Source organism: Equus asinus, chromosome 22, assembly GCF_041296235.1.
Source record: "Equus asinus isolate D_3611 breed Donkey chromosome 22, EquAss-T2T_v2, whole genome shotgun sequence".
Taxonomy (NCBI): Eukaryota; Metazoa; Chordata; class Mammalia; order Perissodactyla; family Equidae; genus Equus; species Equus asinus.
Window position 1 is genome coordinate 60,620,663 of NC_091811.1, and position 15,292 is coordinate 60,635,954.

General features: G+C 37.6%; 1 long non-coding RNA gene across 1 annotated transcript in view; it reads left to right on the forward strand.

Annotated features, from left to right (window-relative positions):
• Positions 1-11,524, forward strand: part of LOC139039768 (uncharacterized) — a 61,725-nt gene extending 50,201 nt beyond the window's left edge. Inside the window, exon 4 of the long non-coding RNA XR_011497044.1 lies at positions 1,739-11,524. This is a non-coding gene — a long non-coding RNA (uncharacterized lncRNA). The remainder of the gene's footprint in view (positions 1-1,738) is intronic.
• Positions 11,525-15,292: the final 3,768 nt, after the last annotated feature.

Below are 15,292 nucleotides of genomic sequence, written 5' to 3' on the forward strand. Positions count from 1 at the left end.
CTTGTAAAATGCACCGTTATTTTATGTATCACAGATAAAGACCGCAAATTATACCATTGAGAGACATCTCCATTTCAGAAATAACACGTGAAAAATGTCTGTATTAGAGTAGATGAAACATAGTGATGATCTCTTTTATCAGACTGTTGTTCTATCCAAAAAACCCTAAGCATTGTAAGGTAAACTTGTCATTCGAATTGAGTCTTTAGCAGATGTTTATTTTCTTAAGCACTACTTTTGTATGGGACTATATAAAAATAAGGAGCCGTCCTCCTTTCTTTCTAAAGAATGTATGATGTGTTTGGACAGACACGTGTGCCATTAGTCATAAGGTGGTTGAGGCTTTTTAAGCAGGGATAGCGTCTATAGTCTCTGACCAAGAGTCATCTGACCTGTGTTTGGACGTCTCCTGATGGCACCCTTCGTTCAATAAGCCTGTCCTGTCCCTCCATGTCTGGATAGACTTTGTTTTCATCTTTTTTATTTTTACTTTTGCTGAGGAAGATTCACCCTGAGCTAACATCCGCTGCCAATCCTCCTCTTTTTGTATGTGAGCCGCTGCCACAGACAAGTGCTGTAGGTCCATGCCCAGGAATGGAACCTGGGCTGCCAAGGTGGAGTGCACTGAACTTAACCACTAGGCCACCAGGGCTGGCCCAGACCTTGTCTTTAAGAATGTGATTATTCCTTCAGTTGTAATAAACCTTTGTCTCAAAAAGCCATCATGTGATCCTAGTACTATCCTTAGTCACACATATTATTAACTGTCCTTCATACTGGTCCAACAAAAATTAGATGATACCTCTTTTGTCTAATTTCTCCTCAAAAAAGTTGTCTCTCCTTTGCATAGAAGTAACGGTTAATATTTTCTAAGCACTAAATCTATGCCAGAGACGTCCTATGTGGTAGAGGTGGTTTCCTTCATGTGACCTTCCAGTGATGCTTCATTTTTAGCACACACTATTGATGTCCTAATCTTGTGGTGGAAGAAATGAGTACAAAGAAGGTAAGTAAGTAAACCTCCCCAGTTTTCTGTGCTGGTAAGAGGTGGAGCCAGATCCAGCCCCAGGCTCTGACTGTTGAGGACATATTATCTATTAAAGGGGCGTGCTGCTCTTTTAAAATTGTCCCCCTCCTCATAGGTTTCTCACAATTGCTATTATATTTCTTGGGATATATTCTAGTTAATAATTGTCCTCCTTAAAATATAACTTCTGGGACTGGAAACAGTTCTTCAGAAGTGACCGGATGCCACAAGGGTGAAGGGACCCTATGACCAGCCTTGGCGGTTAGATTGTAGCCCTCTGCTTGCTTCCTTCTTAAGCATGCACAGCAGGCAGAAGGCTGTTTGTGACAGGGTGTTCAAGTGAAAACTTTAGGATCCTCTTCTTCTATAAGCTTCTGTCGAAATTTGTAGCTTCCATCTTTTGGCTGATGCCACTGCTTGATAATTTTCTCAGTCTACTTTTGAAGCAATATCAAAATTGATATTTGTGCCCGTTAAAGTTCATGCTGTATGTGGACAGTTATTGAGATGCTTTAAAATTTGTTCCCCAATGTGTTATTCCTCCTGGGAATAGTTAATACACAAAGTTCAATATTTCTTTAATTTTTGTAATTATATTTCTATTCATAATAAGTTGGGCCATCTTCAAAACTAGCTCTGCCTCTGAGGCACCAGTACTCAATGAGGATGAGTAAAATCTGCTACGTAACTTCTGTATGTCTGCTTTTCTAGATCAGAAAACCAGGTGACCATTTGTTGGAGGAAACTGTTTCTGGTGCCTGACATATTGTTATTGAAGACTACATGATCCTTGCAGTTATGTGGGAAGGTCTGACAATCCCGAGAGCCTGATGATAATCTTTATATTTCATACCTTTTTCAAATTCTGGTCTATGTCAGTTTTTGTGATTACAACAATTTAAAGCAGAATCACCATATGTTGATAGTAAAACTGCTTCTCTAGTGGATAATTTTTACTTCTAAGATCTGGGACTTGGGCAAAAAGTCTGTTTTCTGCAAAGTAAAGTACTTAATTTAAGAAATATCATATTATTCAGCTTTCATTCTTCGCATGGGAAATTCATCTATTCCCCTGATAACTTCAAGTTGATTTTCTGAGTATATAAACTAGATGGTGTACTTGGCTAGGGAAGGGGAGCAGAATTTCAAGAAGTAGTTAATATAGGTGTGTATAGGGGTTCTTTTGTCTCTAAGGTTCTGGAGTTTCTTGCGTCTTTGTTTCTTATTTTCCTTCTTGATAAGACCTGCTGTGTGGTTGTTATGCTTTACTTCTGTGGCACGTTAGGCTCATATCTTTGGAGAATAGTTTACAATGAATTTTCACTATGAAACATAAATGATGGTACAAAACCAATGCTTTTTCTAGATTTTTGGCTAAATTTTCCAAAAAAGTATTATTTTAGTTTTGCCAAAGTGAAGCTCCCATGTTCTGATGGCTTCCTGCATTTTTCCCTGCTGATTCACATTTTACCACTAGGAAGGGCTGTGTATGAACCTGAAAACATATAGGTTTCTCTATGCAATTCCTTTGTATATCACAAAAAGTTTTAAGTAAATGTATTTGTTGAGGATTCCCATCATTACCTTTTCTCTGTTCAGAAAACTGCCCATTTGTTCCAATTTCTTGTCATTTTTCAGATGTAAACAAATGGTTACCCAAGAATAACATTTTTCCCAAATTAGAAGCAATGGATCTTAGGACTCTAGAAATCATTTCTTTTAGTATCTGTCCAATGGTTGAATTCAGCTGAATATAAGGATATCTCAAGGCCTTGGCTCTGAGGCAAACTATTTACCTTTAGACAGTATGGTCTGCTAGAGGCGATGACTGAAGGAGACACTGCCAGAGTTCATCACAGGTTTTCTTTAAATAGTTAAATTCTCTCATATTAGGGGGAAAAAACCCTTAGAAATTAAATTTGCATACACTTGTCTGAATCTAAAATAATATCTATTGTCATGGGGTTTATGAAAAAATCTCATTTCTTTGCAGGATACAATATATTTCTATGCAGGAATCTCGTCATGTCCAAATTACTCTTTAGAACAATCTACCTCTTCTCCCTATTTGGTGAGATAAAACAGCATGACGAGGTATAAACAGCGAAAGGTCTAGAATAAAGACTAACTTTATATCCTACTTTTGCTACTTGCCAATTCTGGAAAAGTAACCACTCTGAGCCTCAGTTTATCTTCAAGTAAATTGTAAAAGTACTAACATGAGTAGCTTATCTATGTCTCAGGTTAATTGTGTGGGTCTTATATGTGACAATTCTTTGGAAAATGCAAAACATGTATTTTATTTAATTATATTTAAAAAAAACCCCAATATATTTCTAAAGTAGATGCTGTGGGATTGATTCACATGCTATGCTATAAATTCACAATATATGAGAAATTACAAACAACCCTTTGGTCTGGCACAGGAGTTCATTTGGGAAAGTGTGGCAACTAGACAGCTGCCAATCATTGGACCACATCAGTTATTTGGTTTTATGTCTGATGGAGAGTGCTGGAGATGGGAATTGGTCATTTTAGGAAAATGGTAAATGTCACAATTTCTAGGATAAGCAGATGGAAACACACGTGGACAATTACATAAAGAGCTGTCTCCACCTGAGTCCCTTAGAAATAGAGCTTATTATATACTGAAATTTTACTGGGGATGTTATTCCAGGGAAGCAGATGGGAGGGAAAAGGGAAATGAGACAAGAAAGAAGGGACGACAATGACATGGTGAGGCATTGCCAAGCTGGCCACAGCTTCTCAAGAAAACACAATTCGTTCCTGGGTCAACATGAAGTCTCAGGAGAGGAAGGAGAATAATTTACTTGCTGGCTCCTCCTCCTTCCTGTCTCTTGTCTCTCATTGGTCAAGGTCTGACCCACGAGATGTTAACTCCTCGGCACATCCGGGTTATTTTACATGGATTTTTCAGGAAAGCTGTTGGAGAAACCAGAGACTGTGTGGTGGAGGTGATCAGATCTCAGCCCCAGGGAGGCTGTGGCTGTAGTGTTGTTAGGAGATAAAGTGATAGGGGTCACCAGGGCTTTATGACCAAGAGAACAGCTTGAGAAGTCACTGAGGCCTTTTAGCCAACCAAGAAGCAGGGCACATGGCAGAGGTCTGGATGGGAGGTAGACATATAAAGTGGATTTGGTATAAGCACCTCCAAACCCCAAAAAGGATTACAAAATTTGCCTTATTAAATTGGAAGATGCAAGAAACTTGTCCAAACCCGTAGGACTCACCAATCTCATCTACTTAGAGAAATAACCTAAGAAAGAAGTATCTTTTGTTTCCTTACCAACTCCATGCCATACTTATAAAAAATCATTTATACAAATGACTCTGCATGTTGTAAATGACCAAGATCATTATCGTTTAATTGCAATCATTATCATTATCTAATGGTATTTCTGAAGGGGACCACCTGCCCCTTTCTGAGCAGATGCACCAAGTGATGGATTGATAAGCCAACCATTACATTAGGGTACACTTAAATAGGTTGGGAATTTCACTTGGAATTAGACCCAGATAAGCTTGCCACTACTTTCCTAAATAGAAAACATATTTAGAGGAAGAATGTTTTTTTTTTAGGGTCGTTGGAATTTTTGAATGATTTTTCTATTTAATTATTTGAGAGAATATAAGAAAATATGTTGCAATAAAAAGCTATCTATGTTAATTCTGACTGGGAAAACCGTACATAGAGATTGGTAAAATAAAGAAATAGAGCCTATTGGCAAATACACTAAAAGCAAAGACTTACTGTCTGAAAATATTTGCTATAACACATAGTCTCCCTCTGAAAGAGACACAGCTGCACTACATTGAAAGAGAAAGAAGGATGAAGACTGGCTAGCTGGATCATTATCGGAAAGTCAACAAACCAAGCGTTTAGGGGTCAGCTTCGTGACATAACTGCTGACTTGAGAAAAATTAATCCTTCTTTAAAATATTTGATTAAATTGTATAAATGAGATTTCAACTTAATCAAACCAGATAAATTCTTTCTTGCACAGCATAAATTATGCCTTGCCTACCTTGGCACATAATGTTCTTAGGGTGTAGACTGCCCATTTAGAGTTAAGTACTGTTTTTAATGGCTTCTATCATGCCTAATGGAAAATGTACCGAGCAAGATGGCTATTCCATTGAATTTGGGAAGCATTTATGAACACTAATAGCCTCTTATTTTTCAAACATGCTTAATGAGATAATGAATATAAAATAATTCCCTCTGAAAATCAACATGACCTTTTTATAACAAAAGGGGAACAAAAGGATCCATTACTTTAGAAACATTCTCATCTATAACAGATGCTCCATTGGATTCTGTCTTCAGGATTTTATAAAAAGCACAGATTTGGAGGTGAAAAAAGACTTTTTTCCTTCTCACAGATATTAATGTTAGATGAGATTATGAAGACTAAATGATTCAAACAATTTTCATGGCAGATCTTTCCGTCATAAAAACTTTTAACTCTATAGGTATAGAAAACATAATAGTGAGTCAATTTTAACATTTTTTTAGATAAGTTTTACCAGCAATTTTAAAATAAAAATTAGTGTTAATAAAAATTATTAATTTATATATACTCCATGGTGACAGAACTGCCTGTGACAATCTGCTGGGTAATCAAGAAGCATGGGTAGACAAATTGAAGAAATTTGCCAGAAAAAACTTAAACATTTGAGCAAAAGTAATGTTTGCAGAGAATTGAATGAAAAGTTACCCACATCAAAAGTATAGATGGCGTTTAACACAAATTTGCCTGTGAGAAAATCTTTAGACTTCTAGTGTGACAAATTATCACAATTTGCAAGGACAATATCACAAACGCTGTTGTATAAAGCAAGAAAGTAACACTATAAAAACAGATTACATTATAAATCAAGGATTTGGAATATAAAATAACGAGATTAGTTGGTCCAAATAAGAGTTACAATAATGATTTTTGAGGTTAAGGTGATCCTTATGCTATTGCTTCGGGCATTGCGCCCTCTTCCCCCGTCCCTTGCCTGCCTCCATTTCAATACCCTGAACCATAACAGGCGTTAAATAATCTTTGAATTTAGGTGACTCAATCTTTTTACGAGCCGCAAATCTGCCAAGTTTGCTCTGACCTGTACAGAGAAGAATCTTTCTCCCGGAGAGCAAACATACCTTATGATTTTAGGAGGAAGAGAGACAAAGAGGAAGAATAAAAGGCAAGTGAATAAAATTGATTGAGATAATGCATGTGAGGAAATGAGAGCTTTGCAGAGCACATCGGAATCCTCGAAAACATGACTTATCATTATTCATGATTAGACGAAATGAAATTATACTTAGGAACTTCATTAACTTGTGTTCTAAGAGGCCATTTAAAAAGCATTGAAATAATATTAAATTAAATCTTATGAATATTTATTAGAGGATCTGTACATTTGAATATACGTTTTTGAATTAAAGTACCTTCAGTAAATCACCTTTATTTTTATGCCAGCAACTGAGAGCTCTCCATGAAAGTCCTGCTCCAAATACGTCATCTCCTCCTCCTAAGGTGTTACGTCTTCTGTACCACTGCATACATCCATTGACAAGAAGAATATGGCTATAGTGGTTTTTTTCTTTTGTCCCATAAGCTAAAAAAAGCCAAAACAAAACAAAAAATCTATGAGTATGGAAATCAGAGTGGCTTCTACTTATTTTAATAAATGTGAGCATACCAAAGTCAGAGCATATATGTTAGAGAAGAAAATCTCTTCCTAAGAGATGAGAGGATATCAACCACAAAAATTAAATGTAAGCCAGTGAGGAAGTATACACGAGTGTGTGTGTCTTGGCAGAGGAAAATGGAGAGAGAGAGTATTGTATGGGGGTGTAATCGCGGTCATCACAGCACATAAAATAAAGGAGGGGAGGCCATCTCATTACCAAACCAGGCCAATAAGCAGGTACAGTAGTCTTTTGATTATCTCTATACACAAACTGACTTGATAAAATACACACAGAATAAATTTCGTCTCAGTGTAATTTTTTCTACAAGTGTTTAATTTCTACCTTAGTTATTGTAACCGAATTTCACTCTCCCATGTAAAAAATAAATTTAAAACAATTTAAAGTGGAAATTCACTCTAAATGTCTATTAAGGTTAAGATATGGAAAAATAGATAAGGAAAAGGTAAAGGTTTTTGAGAGAGAGATTTCCTGAGAGAAATTCTTTCCACATTTTCAGTTACATACGTGGTGCCAATGTCAAGTTGACACTGTCGGTGTTTGGTGAAGGTCCTTTTGCAAGAGCTGCTGCTCCAGTCCCTTAACTTGTCATAACTGAGATGGTAGCTGGACAGATTTTAGCATTTGCTTAAGTGTGTGTTAGACAAATCCTCATATGATAGGCGGATATAACCCCAGTTCAAGAGTTGCGTTCTTTATTGTTTCTTATCTTTGTGAAAGTTTTCTGTTCCCTCAGAGACCAAAGTGACTTTTTTCTTTTTACTTCCCTCGCCTGTTTTGCAACATGAAACTCTTAGATTGCAATTCATTTCAAGGACATTACTTCTAGCCTCGATGATATTTTGTCTGCCTGTATGTTTGCCGAGATACATGCCCAGGTGGCATATATCCACCGCCAGGGTGCCAGTGGACATATGTAGTTGATTCTGAAGTGAGTTATAATTTCCAAGTATTTTCAGATATGTGGGAAAATAAATAACTTATAAACTAAATGGTTTGTTTAATCCACACTATATCTCTCATCTGAACACGTGTGGAGAGGGATTTGAACAAATAAAATACTCTTCCTGACTCTAGGGGCACGAGAAACTCTAGGGCATACACCCAACACCTGCCTGATGCTGCTCCCCACGACTTTTGTCTGGCAAAGAAAGCTTGTTCCCCTCAGTGAGGCTGTAAATATATTTTTCAAATCCCAGAAAAAACAACAGTAATACCCAATTCTCTGTTTTATGCCATCCTCAAAGGCACGTGCGTTAGAGTGTCAGTTTCCTTTTAATAAAATGACATAGTAGATGGTATTTCTTGAAAGTGACTAGATGAGCAATGTTTGGCAAAGAAGTCTAGGGAAGATTAAGTTTTTTGTTTGTTTAATTGATTGAGAGTTTCAGAACACAGTAGATAGTTTTGGTCATTAAAAACGTTTTCACAAGAAGGCAAGTTTGCAAGACTTTAGCCAACTCTTTCCCATACCAGCAAAATTCTGTAAAAAGAGATTTGAGATACTTTCATTTATAGTTCTCTATTTGGATTCATTTGGAATGGGCATAATACAAATGTAAGAGCAATCAGTTGGCCTACATGGCATGAGATAAATCCTACAATATTCAATAAAATGATTTTTTTTTTATTCATTGAAGGAAAAAGTTGCATGTCATTGGATACAAAGAGACTGCACTGCTGGGACAACTAGCATTCAATTCTAAGTCTAGAATCCAATAAGAATTATGAGTGAGTTGTAAACCTTGCTCATGCATTTTCCATCCCCAATTCCAATTTCTTATTGTAACATCCATCTATATCTCCTGAAGCCTTGTTTAAAGGAAGCCCCTATTTCAAGAGTAACCTCAATAGCTTAGACCTGAACAAATGCCCTCTCTTGTTTTAAACAGACAGTTGAAGAAAGACATGACTGTGCTTGCCCTCACTCAGCTGGCATACTATTCAACAGGTAAAAAATAAAATAAAATACAAAATAAAAAGGAGATTCTTGCCCGAGTTTAAAAGGGGACAGAAGAGCAGAGAAAGGGGGTATAATCCATGCTGAGCAGAAAGCACGGGGAGAGAATAGGAAAGAAATTAATTTTTTGTTCAACTTAAGGGTTAATTATAAATAGAAAACTGCAGTTCAAATCAGGACTGTAATATCACTCTGCAAAAGTACATGACTGGCTAAGTAAGTGAAAATACTTGCAACTAAATATTTGGTTCTTTCCGCCTCTCTTTGCTCTCCCCTCTCTCGACATTCATTAAATATGGAAGACAAACTGGGTAGAGAAGCTGTATCACTATGGGGTCTTCAAAGTCCTGGTCATCAAACCCAGCACAGATTGGGGTTATAGGAAGGTTAAGTAGTAAAATGGGAGAAAATGAACTTGTCAGGATAAGACTGCGAGGCTGGCTGGAGCAGGCTGTTAGGTCCCTTCATGTGGGTACAGCGCACTGGCTCAGAGGGGTGCCGGGAGGGGAGGAGGTCACCTTCCCTGAGGCTGGGTGACAATCAGCTGATTTAGCTACCTGCCCAGGGTCAACCTAGTTCTGCTAAGTAATATCTCAAACTAGGAGTTGACTGACAAGGTGTGTATAGGAGGATAAACTCCAGTCAAGTGTATCCCAGAAACGAGTTCTTTTTCTGTTCTGTTCACTGCAGGAGACTATGCACGTGTGTTTAACTAGATAGCGTGCAGTGAAACAGCAAAGCACTTGCTGCCGGATAGTCGTGGGAGGAGGAAGAAAATGATTTGGCTTTCTTTTATTAAATACAGGATATTGAACTCCCTTCAGTTAAGATAGTAACCTATTTACATGTTTGATATTTAAATGTGCCTCTTTAAAGCACAGGACAGTTTAAAATTAAAAAGAAAAAAAACCCACAACTTATCAGATTGGCAAAAATGCAAAAGTTTGACAACATACTATGTTTGGTAAGGCTGTGGGAAAGAAGCAGTCTCACATTTTGCTGGCGGAAAAGCAGAGTGTTACATCACCTGTGGAAGGGAATTTGGCCCTTTCCAGAAAACTTACATATGAATGTGAGCTTCCATTTCTAGAATCTATCCTTAAAAAACACTGGCAAAAATATTAAAAACATATAAAATAGAGGAAGATGGGCATGGATGTTAGCTCAGGGCCAGTCTTCCTCAGCAAAAAAGAGGAAGACGGGCAGCAGATGTTAGCTCAGGGCTAATCTTTCTCCAAAAAGAAAAAAATACAAAAAACATAATTATTAGGCTATGCACTACAGGCCTATTTGTAATAGCAAAAGACTGGAAACAACCCAGATGTCCTCAGTGGGCTTCCAGTTAATAAACAACGGTGCAGTCAAAGGGCATGTCCTTGTAAAGGGAAAGGAGGAATATTTTGATATGTTGCTGTGCAGTGATCTCTGAATTTATTGTTAAGTGAAAAAAAGAAGAATGTATGTAATGTGTGCATCTGTTTATATAGGAAAGAGGAGGATGAGGTAAAAAATACATCTGCATTTCCTCATATTAGAAACAGAAACCAATACTGGAAAAAATCTTATCCTTGAGGGGAAGGAGGAGTCAGTAGAAGGGCCAAGAATAAAGCTTTGTTTCCCCTCAATATACCTTCATTTGCAGATTTGATTTTGGCACTATGTAAATATTTTACAAAACTAATTAAGTTAAACTAAAAGTACAATCCCTAAAAAAGAGAAAGCATGTGACCCTATCTCTGCATTGAGGTGGTGACATAATCACACACACAAGAGTTATTTCAAGTGACTTTAAAACGCAAGAGTTTGATTATACATCCATTCTGAGACTTATCCGCCCGAATAAAATTTTGAGTACAGGAAATTTGGGTATAAAAATGATATTGAATAATTTTATTGTTGATATTTATGCTGAGATGAATAAAACATATACATAATTGTGTTGGTATTATTGGGGATTAGGATTTGGGGCATGGGAAAAAGGAGCAAGAGATATAAAATCAAAAGAACTTAGTAAAAATTCTGTGGTTTTGGATTTGAATTTGAAATACCAGAAGGAACTCGTATTGTATTTTACCTAAAAAACAAAAAACAGAACTCTTGGAGAAATGGCTGATTCCAGTTCTGGGATGAGAAATGTTCAAGATAAGCCTGGAATGTCCTGTCATCCCTGAAAACAGAGACTTTCAAAAACTAGTGGAGTCGTATCCAAAGAATTAAGGTCTCTGTTTGAAGAGGCTCTCACTTGCCAAAGAAGGATGAATTTATACACGAATAAAAGCAAAGTACAATGGATTAGAATTCTTCAAATGGATTTGTTTCCATGAGTTCACAAAGATGTTAATAACTGGATCAATTTTGGTGGATGCTGTGACAATTAATTATAGCAAAAAGTGATAAATAAAATGTAGCAAATTGTATTTTCCAAGATTATGGCAACAACATCTGTCATCCCGTGTGATCTTACAATATGGCATGGATATTTTTCCTCTTGAGATGTGGAGTCCATGTTCCCTCCTCTCAGTCTAATGGGCCTGTGACCATGGTCTGTGATTTCCAAAGCTAGGTCGTAAAAGATGATATAGTTCTCACTCTTAGAAATCAACCTCCATGCTAGAGAAAGCCCAGACCACTTGGAGTGGACGTGTGCAGGTGTTCCAGCTGACAGACACATCTGAGGCCCCAGTGGTTAGCCATCATTAACACCATATATGGAAGTGAGGAGATGCTCTCAACATGACTTGAGCCCCAGTCACTGTCTGACTGCAATCACACGAGAAGTTCCAAATGTGAACCAACTAGCCGAGTGCAGCCAGCTCCCAGAAATGTGAAAGGTGGTAATAAAATAATTGTTACTCTTTTAAGGTACTAAGTTTGGAATGTTTTGTTATGCAGCCACAGATAACTGTAATGTAATGAGAAAGAATCCAGTGTTTGTTCTGCTTTTCCTGTACAGCCTGCATCACAGGGTAAACAAATCAATCTTGAGAAGGTTTTGTACACAAGTATTTCAGCTAATAAATGAAGAAAAAGTATAGAATTAGAATATCATTAGTAATGGATCTAGACAGTGACCATCAATGACTCTAATATCACGAAAAAAGACAATGGGATTTTATGTGCCTTCTGGTGGAAGTATACACTGCCACCTATGAAGTGTTCTTGCCAAAAAAGTCAAACCTGAATTTGACCATATATACATTTAACTATCATTTTACAGGAAATACAGGGGACAGAGCAACATAGTAATCAAGGATTGCAATCAGCAAATTCCAGACTATAAGAGATGCTACAGGATAAATGACCTGATCTTTTAAATAAATGTATTTCAAGGGAAGAAAGAGAGAAGGGAGGAAAACCAGTAGTTTAGAAGGGAGATAACCAATGGCAATAGATCTTATTTTGATACTGATTAAACTAAACAAAACATTAAAAAAAAGTATGAGACAATCAGGTAATTTGATGATTTAAAGCAATTATTGTTAACATTCTAAGTGTGATATTGATATTGTGATTGTGTTTAAAAAAGAAAAGAGCCCTTATCTTTTAGAGATACATACTGAAATGCTTTGATATCTAAGATTTGCTTCAAAGTAACCTAGTGCAGGGGCGTAGATGGAATAAGATTGGCCATATGTTGGTAACGGTGGAAACTGAGTGACGGGCACATGGGAGTTCTTTACATTATTCTCCTTTTGTACATGTTTGAACTTTTCCTTTATGTAAAGTTTAAAAATATGCATTTGAACTACTGAATGCTAATCCTTGGGTCTCTTATCTCTTGGGCAATATCTTCTTTCCCCATCTTGTGGTGCCCCCATCCGTGACTCCAAGCAACTGAACCTGGCTATGCAAATCTCTAAAGAGATGTCCTACATAGGGTGAGAAAGATCAATTTTTTTAGGAAAAAGAGCTCTTAAATCTTACGTTTCTTCTTCTTCACTGATTTCTATCATAAAACTAAGTTAAGGTGAAAACCCTAGGCATAAAAACAAAACTAGCAACAAACAAATGAAGACATTACTTGGAACTGAGCAAATTATCAGAGACAGCAGGAAGGGAAGAGTGCGTTGCTGAGGTCAGTAGATCTGGGTTCCTCCCCCAGGTCTTCTGCTAATAAGGGGAATGCATTTTGGCAGATTGTGTAGTCTCGTGGCCTCATTTTCCTTATCTGTGTAGGCAGGCCATCGTGATATACAGTGTCCCTGGAATCCAGTCTAATCCGATGCAACTCCAATTCAATTCAGTTCAGTTCAGTTCTGCCCTATTCTATTGTCTTCTACAAACCATTGGTTTAAAAATACAAATTGCAATAAACAAATGAATCTATCTCGCCTAAAAATGGCATTTGCTGGTAGGAGTGAGGAGGAGATTTTCATTTAAAAAAAAATAAATCTCATTTACTGTGTCAACAAGTAAGCTAAGAGCTAATTCATTATTTTTAAACATCCTCTCCAGTGATTAGATTAGACGTGAAGTAATACATCAATATTTCAGTCCCTTCTACAAAAAAATACAAGAATTCAAAGGAAATTCACACTGACATTATATTTCCTTTTATCAGTGTGAGTGAAAAGTTCTAATCTATTCATATGACAGCCAGGAGATTTTCACAGGATGATTATAAATCTGAATCTTCTAGTGCTAATGTTTCAAACACTTGTATGGAGTAGTCTTAAAAATGCATTTTCTGAGCCAGCCCTGATGGCATAGTGGTTAAAGTTCAGCGCACTCTGCTTCAGCGGCCTGGGGCGGTTCCAGAGTTCAGAACCACACTATTCATCTGCCAGTAGCCATGCTGTGGTGGCAGCTCACATAGAAGAACTAGAAGGAATTACAACTAGAATATACAAATATGTACTGAGGCTTTGGGGAGTTACAAAAAAAGAGAGAGAGGAAGATTGGCAACAGATGTTTGCTCAGGGCGAATCTTTCCCAGAAAAAAAATATTTTCCTTCATTTAATATACACATAAAATGTCTATATATTATTGAGGGTGATATTGAATCTCTACTGCTGTCTCCATATGAAGGAATTCTCATTAGAGTAACACTTTTGGACCCTTGTGCTTCGGTGCCCTTCAATCACTCCTCCCTAGAGGAGCGAGTTTCTTCCTCGGCTGGTGAGTTTGCAAGGAGGAGACGGATGTGCCTGACTGGCTCCTTCCTCCTCACCCTGGTCCATCAGCCTGCCACAGAGTCGATTCTGAGCTGCTTTCATCCTCTATAGGGAGGCCTGCAAATGACTCTCTTTGCTTGAGATTGGATTAGTCTGTCTTTCTCTTTTTGTGATGATGTGTTTGGCAGCCCATTTATCCACAGCTCTAAAATTATGTCATATTTAGTAATCCCTTAAATCTTGTTTAATATTCATTGCCCATGCAGTGAAGTAGATTTTATAGTTTTAGTTTTACAGATGAGCAAACTAGGTTTCAGAGACATGGCCAGATCACATTATTGGCAAATTACAGAGGTCAGTCCTGATCCTGTTGGGAGTCTTCAACTGGGCCAATTAAAAAGTATCTTGCCCCCTTCCCTAAACCCAGTTCTGAGAAAATTGAGAAATAAAGCAAGAAGTGGCAGAGGACAAGAATCAACAATATTTACATTAAGAGTTAAGTTGGCGCTCACGTGCTTGCTGGTATCAAATCCCAGGATTAGGCAGGTCTGACAACATAAGACTTGGATGGACCTCCCACCCCCACTCCTCTTGAGTCCTCTTCCCTTCTCCCTTTCTCCTTTCTCCCCAACCCCCCAGCAAGGATAGAGTCTGACTATTAACTAGTCTAGGCTCTAGAGAAACTAAGGAGAAATCTTGCTCTCTGCAAGGAGCTCACTCTCCCAGTTAGAATCTGAGAGGAGACCAGCACACTAAGTTTGCTCATCTGCCCCATTTTGCCACTCAGCTTCCCTTGGGGTGGAGTGAGTGAAAGATCAGAGAGAGGCTATAGGATAACGCTGAGAGTTCTGCATCCACCTGGAAGGAAACATGAGGCATGGGAAACAAGCATTCACCCCAAAATTCCCCGGGTTAATTTTTCTCAACTCATTACATTCAAATAATAATATCAAGCTTAGCCCTCAAAGGACTTGATGCACACGCTGTCAGGACGGTATTACTCTAATCTGCATGTGGTGGCTCTCCAGATTCTTACGCCTGCCCTTTTGGATTCTCCTGGGACCCCTGCACCACTGTAAAATTTACCTCTAGAATGCCCTGAATTGGATATGTACATTTTGTTAAGTAAATCAACTTTAAGGCCAGTCTCAATCCAAAGTTGAAAATTCATTCTCTATTCTATTTCCATTTCCAAATCCTGTCCAACTACATTTTCCCTCAGCATGTCAGAGATTCTTCAATGAGATTTAATGACAGCAAAAAGATAGAAGGCATAAAATTTCTCTAGTCAGGAGATGCCAACTCCATAGAAATACCCCCAATCTGAACACAAAGACTCCCACTTTTATAAAAGTCCCAGGGCAAAACTGAAGTTCAAAGATTAAATCTCCTTTCAAGTTCAAGTCAAAATATATTAAAGTCCAAATTAATTAAAGTGCGATATCAAATTATTTCCCCCTGTGGA